The sequence below is a fragment of the Rhyacophila brunnea genome, unplaced genomic scaffold, assembly GCF_057557595.1.
Source record: "Rhyacophila brunnea isolate RB1 unplaced genomic scaffold, BYU_Rbru_1.0 scaffold_21, whole genome shotgun sequence".
Lineage (NCBI taxonomy): Eukaryota > Metazoa > Arthropoda > Insecta > Trichoptera > Rhyacophilidae > Rhyacophila > Rhyacophila brunnea.
In genome coordinates this window covers 36,271,692-36,293,381 of record NW_028232871.1, presented here as the reverse complement: position 1 = coordinate 36,293,381, position 21,690 = coordinate 36,271,692, and the positions used below count along the sequence as shown (strand labels likewise).

Here is a 21,690-nt window from a genome sequence, read left to right as displayed (position 1 = left end):
TTATCATGTAGTTATAAGAAATCGGCTTTGACATGCATATCATTGTGAAAATGTGTAAGTAGTGTTTGTAAAAACTGTGATCATGATACTTTACTTAAAGCAGTTTGAACACTTGACTTGCTGTTTCTTTTTTTTAAATAAATGTGTACTTAGTGTGGTTAGTGGTTATCGTTATTTCATTTATTCACCTACCTCTATATGCAACCTACACTGTTTCTGGATTAACCATAGTACTAAAACTAATGTCATATGCATAGACATAGTAAAGAAACCAATCTGGGTGATTCTATACAAAAATGCTACTAAATAAAATAATTTAAGCCGTGGAGGATCCTAAGAATCGATAATTTTGATCACATTGCACTACCTGCTATTTTTATTTTTTCAAATGGGACGAACCGTTCTACGACCATGCCGATGGCATGGTACAATTATTGCATTTTCAATCAATCCCTGATTCGGTCTTGGTTTTATTGAAGAATTCAGAACAATTTTTGGTGGGTTATAAGAAAAAAAATTAAAACCTCAATAAAAAAAAATTGACCACTAATATCGCCTGGCAACATCGACATTATATATCTTGGTGACCCCTAAAACCTATTCCAATTGTCAGAATGCGTTCCGCATATTATGTATACGAGAAGTCTATGGGATCCTGCACTACCACTATATAAAGAATTTGGGAAGGTAAACAAACACCCATCGCTCGGAAGACGAACCCCGGATTATTGAACCATTATTATTAGTAAGTACACACTGCGATGCAATAACAATGAACATGTGTTTTTGAAATGATTTATTGGATATCTGTTGTTCAGTTGTATCCCAGCAATGGATAAACACGCTTGAAATACTTTCAATTAACTTGCACGTGTGAATAATATTGTGAGATATTCTTGGTCTGAACTAGTTTTGTATTATCGGGATGAATGGCAAACCCCGGATGTACTAGATACATCGTTACAGGTAATATCATCAATGAACAGGTAGATTTTCCACTCAAAGTGGGTAAAGAAAGGGTCCGGAACGTAGCTGCACTAGCATGAAGCAAATTTGCTGTAGGTGCCATATTTTAGAGAGGCATTATGTTTAATAAAATTGTTAGTGTAATGAAACCCAAAGTTAAATTCTTTGAGTAAAAAATCTATCTTTAGCAGTTTGTATATTTAACTAGATTTTGTACAACGAACACAATAATTGAACGATTTAGCACTGTGCAATATACAATACTATAATGAGGTTATATGTAAAGTGTACTTAAAACATTTCACCGTTGTAAAGTTCGCCGTGTGCTTTTTATCGGAAAGAGATGACGGTATAGGACATAGGTACTATACGGTCTCCAATTTTATTAAATTCAATATGAACATTAATTCAATCTTCATAGCTGATTTTGGCAAAATTTACGAATTCAAGAATGAAAACGTAACCGAACCTAACAAATAATCCAGTAAGTATATCGGCTATTTTCAAAATTTGTTTGCTGCTGACTTCCTGTACCTAAGTGTAAATCTACAAGAACCGTGTTTTATTTAAACATGAATTTTATGTCAGTACTATACGACCCAAAGAGGTTGGACGGTCTTTAATATACGGCCATATATTTCCGATACAATATTTCACTATGAAGTGTGATACGGCGAACTGCATACGTACAAGTTTCCGGACACAACACAATGAACCTAATTCAGAATAACAATTAATTATTCATAAAACATTAAAATGCGACATTTTTTACAGATTATTAGAATGCTTAATACGTTTAAAGAAATGGTAGGTCGCAGGGTCGAATCCCGCATCTCACTCTCACATCTCATACTGTTTTTCAATGTGTGTTTGGTTCCGAGGCGTAGATAGAACGAATATGTTGTGCAAATTGAGCAATTGGCTAATATCCATTATTCGTAAACAAATCTCTTAACAAATCTCGGATGCGGCCACGACCACATCGGTTTGTACCAGGGAACACTCAGAAATAATGGTAACTGAAATACCTAACGGGTGTGGAGTTACAGGCAACCGATCTCTAATGTGGAAGAATATGGAATAAACTTACAACACGTGTCAAGAATATGTTTATACTTCGTTCTGACAACTGCTCTCGGTTTATGCACTGACGCTCATTCAATATTGGTGTATTTGAAGGTTGCAACACACACTATTGCGCGTCTATAATGTGCGATTCATTTTCGTAGGACACACACATTCAAAACACGGCGTCAAAATGTAGTGTATTGGGGTATAGCTTATCGGAATTCAACGTAATAATCTGTTCTGTGGTTTATACAGCCGATGAAAAAAAGTATTAGTTTCCAGGTATTTGTGACTTTCGTTAGTTTATCATGCCTAATAATGTAAAAAGAATTTTGTTTGAAATTGCCAGGGTTACCAAACTGATACTTAACCATAAAATGACCTACATTAAAGGTTAACTACAAATAAATGAATAAGCACGTCTATTATTCTACAGTTACAGCGTATACCATAATAATTAAAACTTGGAAAAAATACTTATAAAAAAAGAATGACAAAAGAATGCTAAGTGCTAATCCAAACCCCGTATCATTATGTTTTGCAGTTACCTCCATTGTGTTGACAGTACAGACTAATTATATGAAACGCACACATATACTGGTTTTAGAATAGAGTTATTATTTAAAAGTTTTTTTTTTGAGAGTAAATCCGGTTTTCAACCCCTTTCAACGCGACAAAAGAACAAAGAGTGACCAAAAACTACTCGGAACTGGGGATAGATTTGATCACATTATTTGGAAAGGATTATGATTATCGTTTATACTGTTTATAGAATCGTTTCAAGGATCAGTAATTATAGTATTAAGTAATATATAATATTTAATATTTAAAAATTAATTGAATATGTCAAACCAACTTTTAGTTTATTTAGTTTAACCAAGTTTAATTATTTAATTAATTCTCCATATTTTTGAACAGTGTCCAGTCATTACCCTTATGGTAAGGGAGCGAAAGACAATTTGAATGAAGGAAAAACGTGATGTTGGCGCCGAATGGATCGTATTTCTTGCACAGAGGATAGGACGATCCAGTCAACCATCCAGTAGCCGGCAGAGCGGCTCTTGAGAATATATGTTTTGGAGTTTTTTGAACATATTGTTCGGCGTAGACCGGATAACCTGGAGAGACTGATGGTTTTTGGTAGCCTCCAGGGAAGGCGAAGCAGAGGAGCTGTAGCGACCAAGTGAATGAACTGACTGGAGCAGCCTTCACTCTGCCCTGAGAGAAGGAGAGAATCAAGAGGGGTAGAAAGTCTTGATTGCTCAAAATGTGACAGAATTTTAAAGTGATCAGTGATCACGATCCTCAGCTGTGATGGAACGACAGAAAATAAGATAGTATGTATAAAGAAGAAAAGGGGTGAGTAATAAATAAATTCCACATAGAACAAAAAATCGCACAAAAGTTGTTTAAAACTAAATATTCTTTTGTTCCTCCTGAAAAGTAATGATTATAACGTATTTTCATTTTTCTGTTGCACAGTTAGTAGTTATGCTATAAAATTAATTATGTCAACATTTATTTTGTCGTATGAATTGAAACAAATTTGGTGTTAAAATCGAAGGTGGCAAGTTAAAAGGGTGTAGGTATACCTAATAGTTTTTGTGAGGATACGATATTTATGGAGCTTCTTCATTGCCTAATACAATGTCCACCGTAAAAATGCACCAGTAAAGTCTCCGGCAAAGTTACATTGATTGGTTGTCTAAATTTTTACAGTGGCGAAGGGTGGAGGTAGGCTGTTAAGATCCAACATAGATACTGCACACTAAACTTTGTCAGTTAAATGTGTTTATTTTCATTCAACTAAGACTACAATATGTAGATAGTTTTTGTTAGTTTCTAAAATACAATTAAACCTGCCTAATCCAAGCCATGGTAGATAATAGTCAAAAAATATTCGTTTATCTATAAAATACTTAAAATGATGTCATTAAACCATACATCATTTTGGTTATTTTATAGATATAAGAATATTTTTATCGATTATGGTTTGGTTCAGGCAGGGCTTAATGAATTTTAAAAACTAGCCAACACCGTCTGTAATATGTATTCTTAATTCAACGAAAACGTATAAGCGTGACTGAAAAAGTGCCCATTATTTTTGGCAGATCGCACATTGTATACCTAAACAGTTATAGTTTGGTTTAGGCAGGGTTTAATTGTATTTTAAAAACTAACCAGCACCGTCTGAAAATTGTATTCTTAGTTCAATGAAAACATATAAGTATGACTGATAAAGTTCAATGTGCACTATTTATGTCGGATCTTAACAGCCTACCTCCACCCTTCGCCAGTGCTAAATTATTGCTACAAATTGTCACTTTCGACTTTGCGAACCCCAAATTATTAAAATAATCACGTATTCCTACTAAATGACACTAACTTTACTAAGATTGTATTTATAACGTTAATATTAATAACAATTATATTATATGTGATCATCAATGGTCATAATGCTACCGTAGCGACGTGACCAGAGCGACCCTTATTTGGAAAGTGCCCATAAAAAACCATCTGTACAAACATCACTGCATTATCCCGCCACGATCTCGTCAGTTCCCCTTCGGACCCGACGAATGGACGCCTCGCAACAATTATACCGTCGATTTTATTATTATACTTCACCCTATTTACATCTGATAATGGCAATGTCTAATAATACCTGTAAAAAAATAATCTAGATTAAACATACCTACATAATTCTGAAAAAAAAATAGATTTTTTTTTAAGTAAGACCCGGCAGGATCGAACCTGCGTCTTTTGTGTTTCACCCCTGTGCATTACCACTATGCTACGACTGCCATGTTTAATTGCGACAAATTTTAACTACATATTGGCCTTATTAATACCTCCTCATAAGCGCTCTCCTAATTGAGTTACGGTAGGCGATCGGTTTTTGTATTCTAAATTGAAGTAAGTACTTATTACTTTAATTACTAACCGACGTCACGGATCACTCCAATATTTTCTGTTATAACTTACTTGAACTTGCTAATAATTTTAATTAACTATTTATTTTATTCAACGAATAATTCAGAAGATTTTAAGAATGTACTATTCGCAGGTATTAAAAAGGCCCATTCGGAGAGCGTGAGATGTCGAGATACCATACATCCATCAATGCAATCAGCTATTTATGGTGGACTAGTTGATAAAAAAGCGCATATCTCCGAAACCCTGACTACGGTTCGACCCCCGCGACTTCAGATTCTTAACAGTCTCCTACCAGACCAACTTCAAAGCAAAATAAAGGACTCTAAGGGATATGAGGGAGTCAAGTTAATTTTAAGTGAATTAATGATGACATAACATGATCGACTCATAATTACAAGAATAGTATTATTAATTCAGTTAGCATTTACTTGGTAGAATTCCATTTTACAAGAAATGAAAATATAATTAATATTAAATTCTACAGATTTTTAAAAAGGTTTGTCGATAGCTATTTCGGTTGTAACACCATTATCAATACTAATGGTGTTACAACGGAAATAGCTATCGACAAACCTTTTTAAAAACCTGTAGAATTAATTATTAATTATATTTTCATTTCTTGAAGAATAGTATTGTTAAATTTGGTTTATATATTTAACCGAAGAGATTAAAAATACTCGAAAGACTTGTACCTAAGCAGTGACGTCCCTAGATAAAATGCCGCCCCTAGGCAGCGCCAAAATGCCGCCCCATTTTTTAATCATCCTTTCATGACTCCAATATCTTACTTTTAATCATAAATACAAATTTTAATAGTCTCAATACTCAACCATCAAAATAAAAAAAAACTTTCCTGGCCCTTTTTCTTGCACAGTCAGTAACTATGTCATCCAAATCTATTTTAAATGCCATCTCTGCTTCAATAGACAATATTGCGAGTTCACAGTTTCAGATATATTTAAAAATACACATGAAAACTTCCAAAACTCACGAGTGACTGACAAAAATATTTGGATAAATTTTAAATTAGGTAAGTATGTACCTATAATTCAAATTTAATTCACAAATCTAGACTTGTCATTTCTGGTCACCAAAGAAGACGAGATGTCCAATGTAAACGGAAGTAAACTAGACATCGTGAACCCAACAAAAAATACAGTCCTGTTAATCCTTTTATGTATATTATATTTTTTATGTTAATGTATACATTTTGTTTCCAATCAGTGAGCTGTTTTTTTAATGGGAAGATATTTCCGTTATTACTAAGTTTAAGTAGCCATTTCTATATATACCTAATGATTCTCCTCGATTTGCCGCCCTTCGAGTAACTGCCGCCCCCAAGCGACGCTCAATCTGCCTATCCCCACGGAACGTCACTGTACCTAAGTAAGTATGTACCTAACATTTGAAAAATATTTTTATTGTTCCTAAATTTTCTGTCAAATTGCACGTGCTATAAAGCTGGTTCGTAGAAGTCATTCACACATGGTATTATAATATAATAATATGAATAAATTTATACAAACAACGGCTTATTAGAAAATAAAGAATACAGTAGGGAAAAACTCTTTTGAATTCAATATTGTCGAGTGGTGTCGCTACAAAGAAAAGATTTTATCCAAACAACTCGTTATCACCTAATACTATCGCTTATTTAGTATACGAGTATAATATTATACCAGAAGGGGACACTCACATTGCTACTCGTATCTTAATCTAAAATAGGTTTAAAACGAATTGGAAATAAAATAGTAAGTAGTGAGATTGGTTGCATTCTTATTATGCGCTTTGTTCGACCGTAACTGGAATTTCTATTTAACTGTTGTGTTATTATGACATCCTGATACATGTGTCATCATTATGGGGACAAATTTTCTCGACAGTCGTGTATGAGTACAAAACAAAAAGGAAATATATATCTCAGAATATACACACGATAATAATAAATTGAGTTAATGAGGATTGAACGGATACAAGTAAGCCAATATTAGGAAAAAAATGCTTATAATTTTTTCAGGCAAAGACGATAATATACAATGTATTAGAATCCTGTTCCAAGCACAACACATAGGTAAGTATGTGCTCATCTTTTAACTATGTGTCGCATGTAGGTACTTATTCAATTCATCATAAATGTTTCTACAATGCAGTATGAAATTTGTTTACTACCAGAATACAGGTTGTCTAAGTTTAATTAGTCATTGAGAACATACCTTTGGATGGATTTAAATGTGCCCAGGTGCAGGCTGTAATAAAATTCTTCTAGCAAATGTCCAGCTCATTGCAAAATATTGTTACGGGGTATAAGAGAGGTCATTTCAGAAAAAAATATCAACATGTTTTGTAGAAAAAGACCTTTTTAATTACTTACATGTAAAAATAATGTTATCAAACTGCTAGCCATCGTGTATAATATTATGTTTGTGGTTAATATAGTGTATTTTTAGGTTTAAGCACGTATTGGTCAAATTAATAATATCGATTTACCTAAAAGTACCTATTGAAAATGAACACACAACATAGTTGTCGCTATCCTTTTCTGAAAAGTGAGAGCTCATTTATTACTGCATACCACAAAGTTGTACGGATAAGTCCAGGAGTAGTTCTCTAAGTCTAAACGATGTCAAATTATAGGACAATACAAGTAATACAACCATGAAAATATGATGACCAAAACATTGCTATAGTATTTAAAAAATAATACAATAATGTTTCCAGAACTTAGTAGATACCTGTAATTAGTAACAACTTCGTTTAAACTCCTTACTAATTTACTTTTTTAAATGTCAAGTAAATTTAAAAGTTTAAATAGGTAAATTCACGGTTACAATTTATTACTATTGTTAAATTTGAATTCACAAAACCTGAAATTTAGTTACAACAAAGGGGGGTAGGTATATAATTTATTATTCCATGACTTATTCAAATCCCGAATTACTTTAAAAGACATTCATTATCGCTGGAATCAAAAGAGTTTAAAGATAATGCTTATCCGAAAACTTAAGAGAACAAATCTGATAGCTTACGAAGAAAAAGCTTTCTGATTAATATTAAACTTTCGAAAAAGCTCTGACAGTAATATGGCAAGAAGTCGACGCTTGGGTAAACACGGGGAATAATTTTTTTAACGACGGACGTCGCCAGGGCTAAACCCTTTTAATCCCCGGCACGCGCCGGTCTGAAAAAACTGTCCCATAGTTTCGGATGGATGCAGAAATAATAATCTGCGAGTGACGTTTGGAATAATAAAAGCTTATCAAAGGCAAGAGTTAACTGAATTCGACTGCTTTGTTGGAATGATTAAGTTTTCACTACAGAAATGAACAAACGAAACAATATATTATTAACTATGTAATATTATTATTATGACCCAAGAACATAGTTAAGGCCAAACGAACGTTTTGGCCGAACATTTACTATTCGCCTTTTAAGATAGTTCTAAAAAATGCACCTATACATTGATGGTACAGATAAAAATAAAAACAATACTGTAGTAAATTCAAATTCAACTCAATTTAAAATATTGAATGACGTTCAGGACCGGTTTCGTCTGCTGAGAAGTAAATTGCCGACAAACATTTGTAAAAATATATACGAAGCCTAAAAATAAACGTTGTAGGTTGAAAAATCATCCCACCCATAGAGATCACAGTCAATTAACCCATACATATTTTATATTTCAGTACATGGTCAGTCGCCGTAGTCCTTCCGGCAGACTTTCCAAAAGGTAGAAACGTAGACATTTTAAACAGTACCTATTGTAAATCTGAAAATAAAACAAATAATAACCAACATAGTTCCATTTTTACAAAAATATGATAGTGTTATTCCATGAAGTAAATGAGACAGTCCCTTTTAAATTTCTATGGTACCTATAACTAATAAATAAAAGATTTATAAAAATCCTGACAACACAGCTGTCTGCGGTTTATTGTACGGGAAAAATATTCTCGAAAGGTCCTCCAAACATGTGAGCACCTCAGGCGTCCTCGTACCTAAAACCGCTACTGGTTTAGGCTATTCCGGAATACCTAACCAATTAAAATTTGTCAAGCATGTAATCAAATGACAAAAAACAATCGCACGATAAATCATAATTTGATACTTGGGGCTTCTTAAATAAGACAGATTTATTTAATACTATTTTATCATTATCGGTATCCCTCGCATTGTTCTCTCTCGGGAGAAGTTTAGTTTGCTCAAATTGACGTCACACGTCGCTGATTGATCACCCCGCACACTGTTCGGATAAAATTCTATTTGATTAAACAATTTATTATGATACGATTTTCGGTTACCTGTGGGCTTCCTAGGAATTCGACAATCGATCCACACAAATATGATCGACGGGGGACCAAAAGGAGTTACGTTGCAATAGCGAGATTAACGCAGCTCACTCGATCGGCTCGAGAGAAAAATACGAAATAATTGTAAATCTTTTAAATTCATTGTATTAAATAATAAACCGATATTTGATACTATCAGTAACGAATGTTGGAGGTATGCTGTTAAGATCCCCCATAAATAGTGCACATTAAACTTTGTTAGTCATACTTATTTGTTTTTATTGAAGTAAGAGACAAATTTACAGATAGTGTTGGTTCGGTTTTAAAAATGAATTACACCCTGCTTAACCAAACCATAATAGTTTTGGTATACTTTGGGCAATACGACAAAAATGTGTGCACTTTTTCAATCATACTTATTTATTTTCGTTGAATTAAGAATGCATTATTACATATTATATTGTTGGCTCATTTTTTTTAAATTCATTAAGCCTTGCCTACACCAACCTATAATAGATATAAAATTTTATTCTAACTATAAAATATCCAAAGTTATGTATCATTTAATTGCAGACGTTTCGATATTTTATAGATATATGAGTATTTTGTTGCCTATTATCTATTATGGTTTGATTTTCGCAGGGTTTAATTGAATTTTAAAAACTAACCAACACCATCTGTCCATTGTAGTCTTATTTCAATGAAAACTAATACGAATGACTGACAAAGTTTAGTCTGCACTATTTATAGCGGATCTTAACAGCCTACCTCCACCCTTCGCCACTGGATACTATACTACATAATTTTATACAATATTTATTATTTCGAACATTCTCAGAAACAGAATATAGAAACAGACCTGCGATGGAATTGCGTAAAATCAAGTTGCGCCACTAAAATGTCAATCTCCGATGGTAGTGCTAGTTAGTGTTTAGCTTCAAATGCAATGCTGTAACCTGTATGCAGTAAATTCGATTGCATATTTCGTGTAATATATTATTTAACAATCATAATTTTCTAAAAACAGTTTGATATAATATTCCATTCGAAGAATACACAACAGCCTAGCAATATGATAGAATTTGACAGTTTCGAGCCGCAGCCTGTATATAGTGGGACTAGATTTGAGTTCACGTCACATGTGATATATTTTTTTTTTAAATATTTTTCAATAGATATTTTCCTACGTTTCTATGGTGTTAGAATTTAATATGTAGGTATATTAAATAATAATTATTACGTTCTGAAATCATATGCATTATTTCACTGCATAAAAAATTCAATCAAGTCAATAAAAAACAGGTTTGAAATAGTTTAGAAAATACTTATAAAATTAATGAAGAGTAACTATTGCTAAAATTAATAAGTTTCCAATCACAAAACAAATTTGTATGCAAAGCCATCGTTAATACTTCATCATCATTGATTAGGTAATTTCTTTGCGCATTGCGTCGTGATTTAACATACTAATTAATAGACCGTATTATTTATGTTATATTACGAATTTAACAAATATTTAATGTGAATCATCTCGAAAAGTACATCGACAACGCCCATGTTTTTATCAACATTATAAAAAGCCCTTTTACAAGTTACCACAAATGCCAGTGCTCGAAAACAGCACCCATGTGTATAAAAAGCGATATTATGTGGTCGGAAACACTGCTTAAAATGGTCGACGAGATTAAAAATTATGGTCGACATTTACATCGACATCATATTTACTTGAAAAAGAAAACATGTCAATGAATATATTATTATTGTTACTAATAGAACAATAAACAGAACATTAAATGGACGCATGTTGAATTTTTACGACAAATTATGTTTTGTTCTGCAGGCGTCGTTTGCACAATCTTCGCGTCGCGTAGTCACGATCATTTTAGACCGTGCCTCAGCTGAGGTATAGCCTTAATACCTAGTACAAAATTTTATATTTTGCCATTTTACTTTCCGATAGATTCATACAATTGTGTAAGAAGCTTCCATGTCCCACAGAGAGCTAGACTTTTTTTCGTCTCTTAGTAAACTTGTTTATTTTGGCTTCGACAAATCAAAAGCAAGACCAGCAACTGTTAAACAACATGCCCGCATTAAACTATTTATCAAAACAAACAGCTCCGTACGGACCATTAATCAGATTTTTTTCCCTTCAAATTATTTAGAATCATACCAGATTTAAATAAAAATGCTTTACCATGAAATATTCCATCCGTTCATGTTTATGTTATCCCGGTTCGTTAGTGGAGTTAATTGAAAAAAGGATTGTATTAATTGATACAACAATAAATTATTTTTTCTTGATTGAAAGAAATATAACGCGTATGTATATTACATCAAAACGTGAATATGGCCGTTATACGTAATATATTACAATTTATCTTTGTTGAAGATTATATAAAATACTGAAGCGAAACCTTAGTCGTATGACAGTACGAAAAACTCTAGAAAAACTGGGCACAAAAACATTATTATTTTTACTGTAGTGCAGGGGTTCACAAAGTGTGTCCCGCGGGCCAATTATGTCCCTCGTGACTCTGATGTGTCCCACAAGAGCTATGATCTGTATTATTTTTTCTTCATATCGAATATAAAAAAATACATTTAAACTTAAATAATATCTTCTGGCAAGAACGAATGGTCCAGAAAATTTCAGCCTAGATTGCAGAATTTAGTTACTAAAAAACAATTAATTGCGTAAATCACATGATGAATTTTTTTATATATATTTTTTAGTAGGTACATTAATAAGAGTATTAATAATGTATATTTTGTTAAAAATATAAGTTTAGTTTACACAATAAAATAATGTTTTATTTTTTTGCTTTATGTTTTTTAAAACAGAAAATATTCACAAAGAGCGGCCCGCCATATATTTTTGATTTCAAAATTGTCCCGTTGACGAAAAAAATTGTGAACCCCTGCTGTAGTGTATAGTATGTGGAATAATTATTCCTTTTCTTGATGAAGGTCGAAAGCGAATGGCGGAAAATCATAATATGTGGGATATTGATATTTTTTTTCATTAAAAACAAAGCAACATTTACAAGCTATTAGTACAATGAATAAATTATAAAAAAACACAAATCTGATATTATAAGGAGAGTAAGCTTGGTGGAAGGAATTTAATGTAGTACTTATATAAACTTTAGAGAACGTGTATTTATCAACTAGATATTGTAAACGCAGGAAGCGTTACAAAACCGATATTACTTAAATATTGTAATTTGTAATAAACCTTACGTTTGTATTATAGATGTTGTATGTAGATAACTTAAGCATTTACTTATTCACCAAATTAAAAAAAAAATCCGACAGAATATTAAAAGTAACTATCCAAAAGTTTATCTATTACCTAGAATGTACCTACAGCAAACACTATTTTTTTATATGTTATCCGATGACAGATAGGATTACTGGAAATTAATAGTGGAATTTTCAATATATACAAATATCGACGAGGAAAAATCGATATTCTCACTTATGGCTTAGCTTTACTTGTCCTATATTCGAAATAATATCACCAGTAAATATTTGAGACGCCTCTTTGCGTGGGCGCCGATCACAAAAGCTCAGAATTTTCCCTCAAATATTCCATCGGATTCCATGCCCTCCTCCGCCTTTGATGTTTCGGATATTATTGGCCAAATCCAGAAAGGAATTTTAACGCTCGATCTACCAGGGCAATAGGAGAGATAAGAATTTTATCGCAATGGAAAAAGAGATTTTATATGCGCGGTATAAATGACATGACATATGATAATATTTTTACTTAGGTGTGTGGTCACTCTTAACATGTGAATTCTGATGAAAAAAATGAAATAATTCATTTTATAAATATATAACTACTTAATTATCATAAGTTATGGCTACAATTTACTATCTACTTGTCATTTGTCAATCTGCAATCCGAACCCTTTGTGATTATTAATAATTATAATAAATTGAATGTAATTAAATCATTATTTCGTAAAGGTTATCAGTGGTGGCACAATACATGAGGGTCGTCCCTAACCTCACCATATTGTGTATCCATTCGATGTATCCTTACTCCTTAGTTATCCTCCTTCAATCCAATGTCGATCGTTCGAGCATCCTGCACCTCACCGTCCAACCACTGCAGATTGGGTCTCACAACACTCCTCTGACCCGACGGTTTTACATCAATAACTTTCCATGCTGGTCGATGTACATCCATACATACCTTGGACATGTCAAACCCGACTTATACGAGGTATTAATGAGACCTTTGCCATTCTGGGCAGTGTCGACATGTGTGTCCCTGATAACTAACTATCTTAGAAATAGCCAGCACCAGTTGTTTATTCTCCAAAGGTGCAGCACCAACCTGCTACTTGTAATGCCAATTGGGAGAGCGATAACTATGTTCAATCAAATTGCTTCGGGTGTTGATATATTCCACTTGCGTGAGGTGAGTTTAGGTGGACGCTATTTTATAAATTATTAAAATAGAGTCTCCTTAGCAAACTCGGTGTACTTCTTTAAACTACTATAGATATATTGTTGTTTTTATTTAATAAAACGCAATTTTTTTTATAGTACTTATTCCACTTTAATTAATATATTAGGACCGGTTTCGTCCGCCCCAGTGGGACATTTTCCTTATTCATTTGACATTATATTAATTAAAGTGGAATAAGTACTATAAAAAATGCGTTTTATTAAATAAAAACAAACAATACAATGCAGTTCCACCATGAATTGACAGTAAACAAAATAAAAGAAATTACTATAGATATATAATTATATTTTCACTGCGTTTGTATGTTCATATTATGTTCTCTTTTATATTTTCATTGTTATCCCTTTATTACTTTTCTTTTTCTTTCTTCTTTATAATATAATAATGTTTCATGCCATATTGTGAACGTCCACAATATGTAAAAAAATAAATAAATTGAATTGAATTGATTCTCTGTTGGATTTTTATCATCTTTTGGATTGGGTCTACAAATTTTACTTCAAGAATATTTAGATTGCCATCTTCTTAAAATATCTATGGAAGGTCACACGTTGTTAATATGCAAATGCTGTTTAAAGGTGGAAATAAAAATTCACAATGTTGCCCAAATGGAGGGGGTAAATGATATGAATTGGCATTGTTAAGAATAGTCGCGTGACTTCCGGTTTCCGTGATCCACTACCACAGTATTTATTCTGACGAAAAAAATAGGCAAATTGAATGTGTGAGGAGATAGTGTAGGTAACAGGATAGCAGCGGGCCGCGCCGGTATTCAATTTAACGATCCGCGGGTTAATGAGTTTTACTCACCGAAAGGGGGTGATGATTTATAATGTCTGCCTCGCGCGCACGGCGCCCGACGCCTAACTTCACTTTGTTATTTGTACTTGTAAGCCCCGTTCGCTTTGCATGTATCAGGAGGGCAGATGAGACATGGATAATCTTTTGAATAGGAGCGAAGAAAGGCTGCAAGAAAACCGACTTTTCATTTGCGATGTAATAGGATCTTATAATCAAAAAACAAGTTAATTAAAAAAGAAATGATTTGTATTAGGTCACAGAAAATAACGCAGAATAGGTACAGTAGCAGGCGTAATTTTTATTTACACTAACTCATGCATGAAAGAAAACTGCCGATCAAGACTGTGTATTAAGTCCGCATCATACAATTTGTATTAGGAAAGCAGAACATAATTTTTTTAATAAACCATTTCTTTTATTCAGATGATTCACAAGATTTTGAGAATATATTATTTTATATTATATTGAATATACATAATTTGAAAACACCTCAGATACATACCCACTAGAAAAAACGGGCGTCGGTTAGTAATTAAGGTAATTAATATTCTTTCATTTAATACACAAAAATCAATAGTCAATAATAATGCAATTTGATAAGTATTTCATGTAAAACTAGTTTAAATTATCGCCATTCGGAGGCTCGTAGCATAATTGGTTAATGCACAGATTGGCGCGACACCAATGGTTATACGGGTTCAAACCCGAGGAGTTTCGTGTTTTTTTCAAATATATTTTTTTCTAGTGGGTATGTAGGTATCTGAGGTGTTTTCAAGTTATGTAGGTATGTTCAAAACATAAAATATTTAACCTCTTGGATACTAGGAGCGAAGAATAAATACTGCAAGGTTTGGTAAGACTGAATATAATTTTGATTGTAAAAACGAAGGAAACAAACTGGGTTTATCATTGTATTATTAAATAAAATTTTAATAACTAATTCGATAAAGTTAAAGATATCAGGATCGTAGAACTAATACACATTGTATAGCGAACTCAGAGATGCATGATGGTGTATCGTTATACCAGATCAGAATACTCAATGGTTGTAACGTTGATTCAGTTTTGTATTAGGGGCACAGAAATATATAAGTATGGTGAAAATATAACATAAACCTGAAAAAAAAACATTGAAAAAATCATTAAAATCCGCCTAAATATGGGAATATTTGTAATTCCTGTTTCAAGGTAGCAGAAGATTTCGCAAAAGTTATAATCTAATTCATAGTTTTGCATTATTCTTGGAGTAAGTAAATATGTAATATTTTCGATTACAGCACAATTGGTTTCTTGACGTAAACCATCGTACGTCAATGGTTTCACATCACTTGCTCAGTTTCACCTGCTTAACTATTCCAAACATTTGAAGTCAGTACTTCTTGTTTCTAAACAGGAATGGATGTCGAGAAAATATGGCGTGCGGAAGCGAGACAGGAGACTCAAAGCGAGATTCTCTGAAGAAGATCACAGCTAAGTGTTTGTTAGCTCAGGGATCAGGCGCACAGAATAAGATGAGAGGAGGTATATACATCATTCATTACGTATGTATACTATGCATTAAGAAGTCACAAACAACATTTAGATCACGAGATAACCGAGGTAAAACCACGGAGGTATCTTTCGTAAATGAATCAGTCTCGTTTTAAATCAACGTAATGGATATTCTCGGAGAAATTCAGAAAAGATTAAGTAAATGTCGAGAAGGATAACGGATTTCTAATGTCAAGATATTATTATGGCATCTTAGATATTTGTATTAAATCCTACAATAGAAATAAATTATTCTACTTTACATAAAAACATTGTATTCAATCTACATACTAATATTTTATTACCTATACGAGGGATTTCCAAAAACAACGTAACTAATTAAAAGAAATAGTTAATTATAAATTATTAGCAAGTGCAAGTAGTTACATCTAAAAAATATTGGAGAAATTCCACGACGTCGGTTAGTAATCAAAGTAATAATAAATAGTTACCTACTTTTATTTAAGAAACAAAAATCGATTGCCAAAGTAGCTTGATTTGGAAGAGCACTAATGAGTAGGTATTAAAATTGACCAGTAGTTAAAATTTGTCGCAATTAGTATGTCACCTCGTAGCATAGTGGTAATGCATGGATCAGGGCGTAAACCTGGGAGATACGGAGTTCGATTCCCCGTCGGGTTGGCTTACTTTTTTTCAAAAATGATTTTTTCTATTGGTTATAATATATTCTCTCAGAAAGTGTTTTTCAAAATTAGATATGTTTAATATTCAGTCGTTTTATTCTGATCGGTACACTATTGCAGTGGCGGTTTTACGGACATCAAGACTGACAGGTTTGGTGGCCCCTCAATGTAAAAAATTCGCCAGAGAGATAAATGTCCATTCCTATTATGAAACATTCGTATATTTATATTCTAATTAATTTTAGTTTTGTACTATTTATTCCATTTGAGTATTTTTGCGACCTGGGTTTCTCCTTTTTGTATCTTCAGGCACTATGGACATTCACACAGATGTGACAACTAAAAATATTCTTTGTGAATGTGCACCGGTGAGGGTCCATACAGATGTCGAAACGAGAAATCCGGTTCGCAAAAAATGACTCAAGTGAAATAGTACAAAACTTATATCGATTAGAATTTAAATCCCATTCCATTAAGTATTAATTTTCCGTATATTTAAAAGATTTAAGTAATTTCTACCAGAGCTGGAAGTAGAAGCGGGGTTCTAATTTTTGATTTGATGGAAACGTATTTACTACGTAATGCCATTCGATTTATTTACTAGTATCGAACCTTTGATAAAATTGGACAGCTCAGCCAACAGCTCTGTTTTCAACGAAACAATAGTCACATCTAGAGAGTCAAAATATTATAAATACTAGCTATATATCATTGTTAATATATAAAAAAACATATAGGTGGGTACTTTAAAGCAATACTAATATGAGCAAGGCTGTGTACTTACGCCCTTTCTTTTCATCATCATGATGGACTTATACTGCGTAAGACGGTTCGCCCCTACAGTGGGATACGCCTACATCATGACACAACCGAACTATGCGAAGAAAGACTGTGAGATTTGGAGTATGCAGATGACGCAGTCGTGTTTGACTCAACGATCGAATGGTTGGAGGTAACCGTGAACAGGCTCGCCGCAAACTCGAAACGGTGATCAAATCCATCTGCAGTGCTGCATGCATTGACGCCTACACTCCTCTGCGGGTTTCCGGTTTGCCCGTCGAGCTGGTGTCCAGGTTCAAATACTTGGGTGCCACAGTTGCCGACGACGGTGGTATTTCTAGTGAGTTTGTAATCCGCATGGGTATGGCGGGATGCATTCAGCCAACTTGGAGTCGCATGGAGGTCAACTACTAAGCGGTAAGCATTTCAATAATACATTACAGATTACGTGAAGTAGATTCAATCTATAATATTTTAATATTATATTTCTAACAATACTCGTGCTTTATTTAATTAAAAGATACGATTTCAAGCAGAGTAACGCAATGGTTATTTAACGCAGCAAGCACCTTGTAAATAAATACAACGCTAGAATATCAGGCGCACAGAAGCTACCGAGAGATATTCGGATTACTTTCACATAAACAGTATCGGGAGAACAGAGCAGACAGAACAACAATTTCCACTAAGTAATTCACTTCGCCGGGATGCCGCCCTGATAACATCATATTATAAGAAATAAGTTAGATGCCAGTATAAAGGAAAATACTGAAAGCATTAGAAGAAGTGAAACTGGGTCATGAAAAAAGAGATATTTATTACAGAAGAAAAGGGAATTTATTCCTCGCATTTATTACTTGATACATATTATCATTATTATCATAGAAAGAGTAAAGATAAGTGCAAGGCTTGTTTAGAAATTGCTTTATCTCACAATGACTTTCATTATATGTAAAGGGAAATGGAAATGAAATATATTGAATTATTGCTTTGTTTAGGGAAACTCTACCATCTCAAGATTTATCACACAAAAGTTAATAATGTAGCGTAAGTAGAAAGTACATAATCATGAAAATTGAGACGTGACCGTCAAATGACTCAATTCAAATATTTAATAATATATATAAGTAAATAAATATATACCTAAGCAAAGACATATTTCATGGGCATACAACATAATTTATTGTACATAACTTGAAAACACTTCAGATATATACGCACTAGAAAAAATCATATTTGAAAAAAATACGATGCTCGATGCGATTTGTTTGAACCCGTATAAACACTTGAATCGCGCCAGCTGTGCATTGACCAATTGCTACAAGCCTCCTATCTAATTGCAAAAATTTTAACAAGTAGGTCATAATTACATGAAATACTTATCAATTTGCGTTATCATTTAAAAAGTCGGTTTTATTATGCAATTCAATACGGCACAATCACGGCACGGCTACTGTGGTATTTTTTTTAAACTGTCATACAATATTACTTATAACTTGTGCTATCGTAAATAAATTTCTAACAAATCCAATTTTCACATGCAAGAAAATCCTGCTTCTACAACTCAGTTAATGATTATATTAAGTTCTTTATTTTCGTTTATTAGTCAATAGCTATTTCGGCTGTTATACCATTAAGAATAAACGATTGGCTCAGATTAACTACTCAAGTCGCATAAAATTTATAAGTATCACAATGCTGTACAAAAATTAATAAATGATTATTTCATTTGAGTTAAACGTAAACATTTGTTTAACCAACATCTCGTGTGTCCTCATGGGGATCTAAAATTCTGAAAGATAATATAAAGTTGTATGAAGCACACGTTTTATACACGAAAATGCTTTAAGTCCTAAAGCATTAAAACTTTCGCCGTAATTCAAAAAGTTGATTATCTAATTAACACTAAGCCCAGGGCGATTTACCTGGGTAAAATTCTACCGGCTGGAAAATATAATAAGACCTGCAAGAAAAATCACCTTATTTGGCTCGGCTCAGCGGGTGTTCCTTAATTCCTTTTGTAAATGAGGAAGACGTCGGTTCATTAAATGTCGTGTTTGGATGATTAATTATTATATTATAATATAATTGATATGAAGTTTTGACGTAGAGACAAGGTCTGCTGCAGTTGGTTCGCAATTTGCGGTTGATACTGGCCGCAGAAAGCAGTTCATTCACAAACTATTTGTCATTTACTGCAAAAAGTGGTTCGGGTAGTTTATTCCTCCCTTCTCGGTCGTTCCTTCATAGGCCTCGTTTGTCACCACGACCACTAAACACAGCCATCTTTTGATCGATCAAACCTCTTTCACCAAGCATGGCCCGATGCTTCTCTCAAGACATATTGAAAGTTACCTATGGCAAGCTATATTGCTTGGTCATTCCAACACTTTTCCTCTGGATTGCCTGCCCTGTCTCCCGTCTCTCCGTCTCCTAGCCTCATGACGAGTATCATTAAAATGCTTAAATCTTAAATATATTGTAGAATGTAGATAGACCTTCATCTATATTCTATGTGATAAATTGGATGAGTGAGTAGTTGGTTCGTTCTGTGGGGTGTTCAGGGAAATGAAACATCATTGTTTAACTCTAAATACATGGAATAAAACTGAATTACATAGTTTATTATTACTCGGTAAAAGAATGTTTATTTTGTAATATGATATTTAATATTATTTAATAATGACTTGCACACGTGTACTGCATGTATTTTTTAATTCACATGGTGAGATGAAATATAAACGAAACAGCTATTAGTATTTTCACCCTTCAGTTAAAATACGCATAGTTAAAAATGCATAATATATCTTTGTGAAATTGATTAATGAAAGTTTTGAAGAAAAAGTCAACGATAAAACACGTTTTATTTGGTTTCATTTGAAGAATATGGAAATAAGGCTTCATTAAATTTACCAAAAAAGACAATACTTTTACGCAAAAATATAGCACTAAATATATTTGTAGAGAAAATATTATATTGAATATATTTATAAGCAAAATTAAGTTTTGTTTGCGGAATTGTGCAGTTATGTAGCAAAACGAATCAATAGCTACGTATATAATTGTCTATTTACGAAGGTATGTAAAAAGAGCTGCTTGCAGATCTACACTGGCATGTAGAACATTCGGACTCTAAATATTATCTCCAAAACTGACCTAACATTGTGCCTGAAGCTTTTGAATGAACCCTAAACCAATTGATGAAGAGGCAGTTAAAGTTGGTATGAAACATGTAAAATTTAAACTAATGGAATGCCAATATGCTGCTCATCAAGTGGTTAACTGCTGAAAAAATACAGTTATATTATATGGGGGACTAAACAACTTCCGGGCTGCTCTGAAATCAGCTAGATTGCTAATTGCACGGAATTTCATGAAAGCAAAGAACTAGGGACTGAAAAGTGGAAGGAAATGAAGAAAGTCTTCATTTGGCAGTGTATTGACGTCCTTCGTAGTTAGTTATAGAGTTGTATTTGTAAATACGATCGTTGACGCTTATAAATAAATGTAACTGCGTTCTTTACATTGTATAACAAAGAATTTCTGCGAAAATCAATTTATAACATGTACTTACTTATAAACAGACATTATTTAGTTGCATTGAAAAGTGTCAATGTGTAGAATGACTAAACGATTCTATTATGTGGGTGCAGGAGTATAATAGAAAAAATAAAAATAAACGACACTGGGACAGATGCGGGAATATACCTATATATATGTCGGATGACACAAAGTATTCGACCGTCCGTACATAAATAAACTGACTAAACGCCGCGTTTCAATGTGCAATTCAACTGAAATTTACAAACGAACACCGTGACTGTGAAAAAACCATTCAGTTTCCTGCCCATCCATACAAAGTTCTTTATAAAAACCAAACAATTTGTCGCATTTTCTGTCAAATTATTACAAATGAACGGTCGATTTATAAATACAGGTATAGGTACATTATTCACGCGTGGATTATTGGAAATCTGTGGCCAAACATAACAGGATTATTATAAATCGAAGATTATTAAATACTTAGCGATGTGGAAACGTAGCGAAGAGAATTGGTAATACTATAGCAATGATTAATTATTACTGATTACAACACCTAAATACGATAAGTCCACCAGGGGACCATAATGAGTAGGTGTACATCTATTAAAATTATCGCTGAACCGTTAAAACCTCCGGTGTGATAATTTTGTCA

General features: G+C 33.1%; 1 protein-coding gene across 3 annotated transcripts in view; it reads right to left on the bottom strand.

The window, feature by feature from the left end:
* LOC147070983 (uncharacterized) overlaps positions 1-21,690 on the bottom strand; it is a 944,473-nt gene that overhangs the window by 127,057 nt on the left and 795,726 nt on the right. The window lies entirely within an intron of this gene.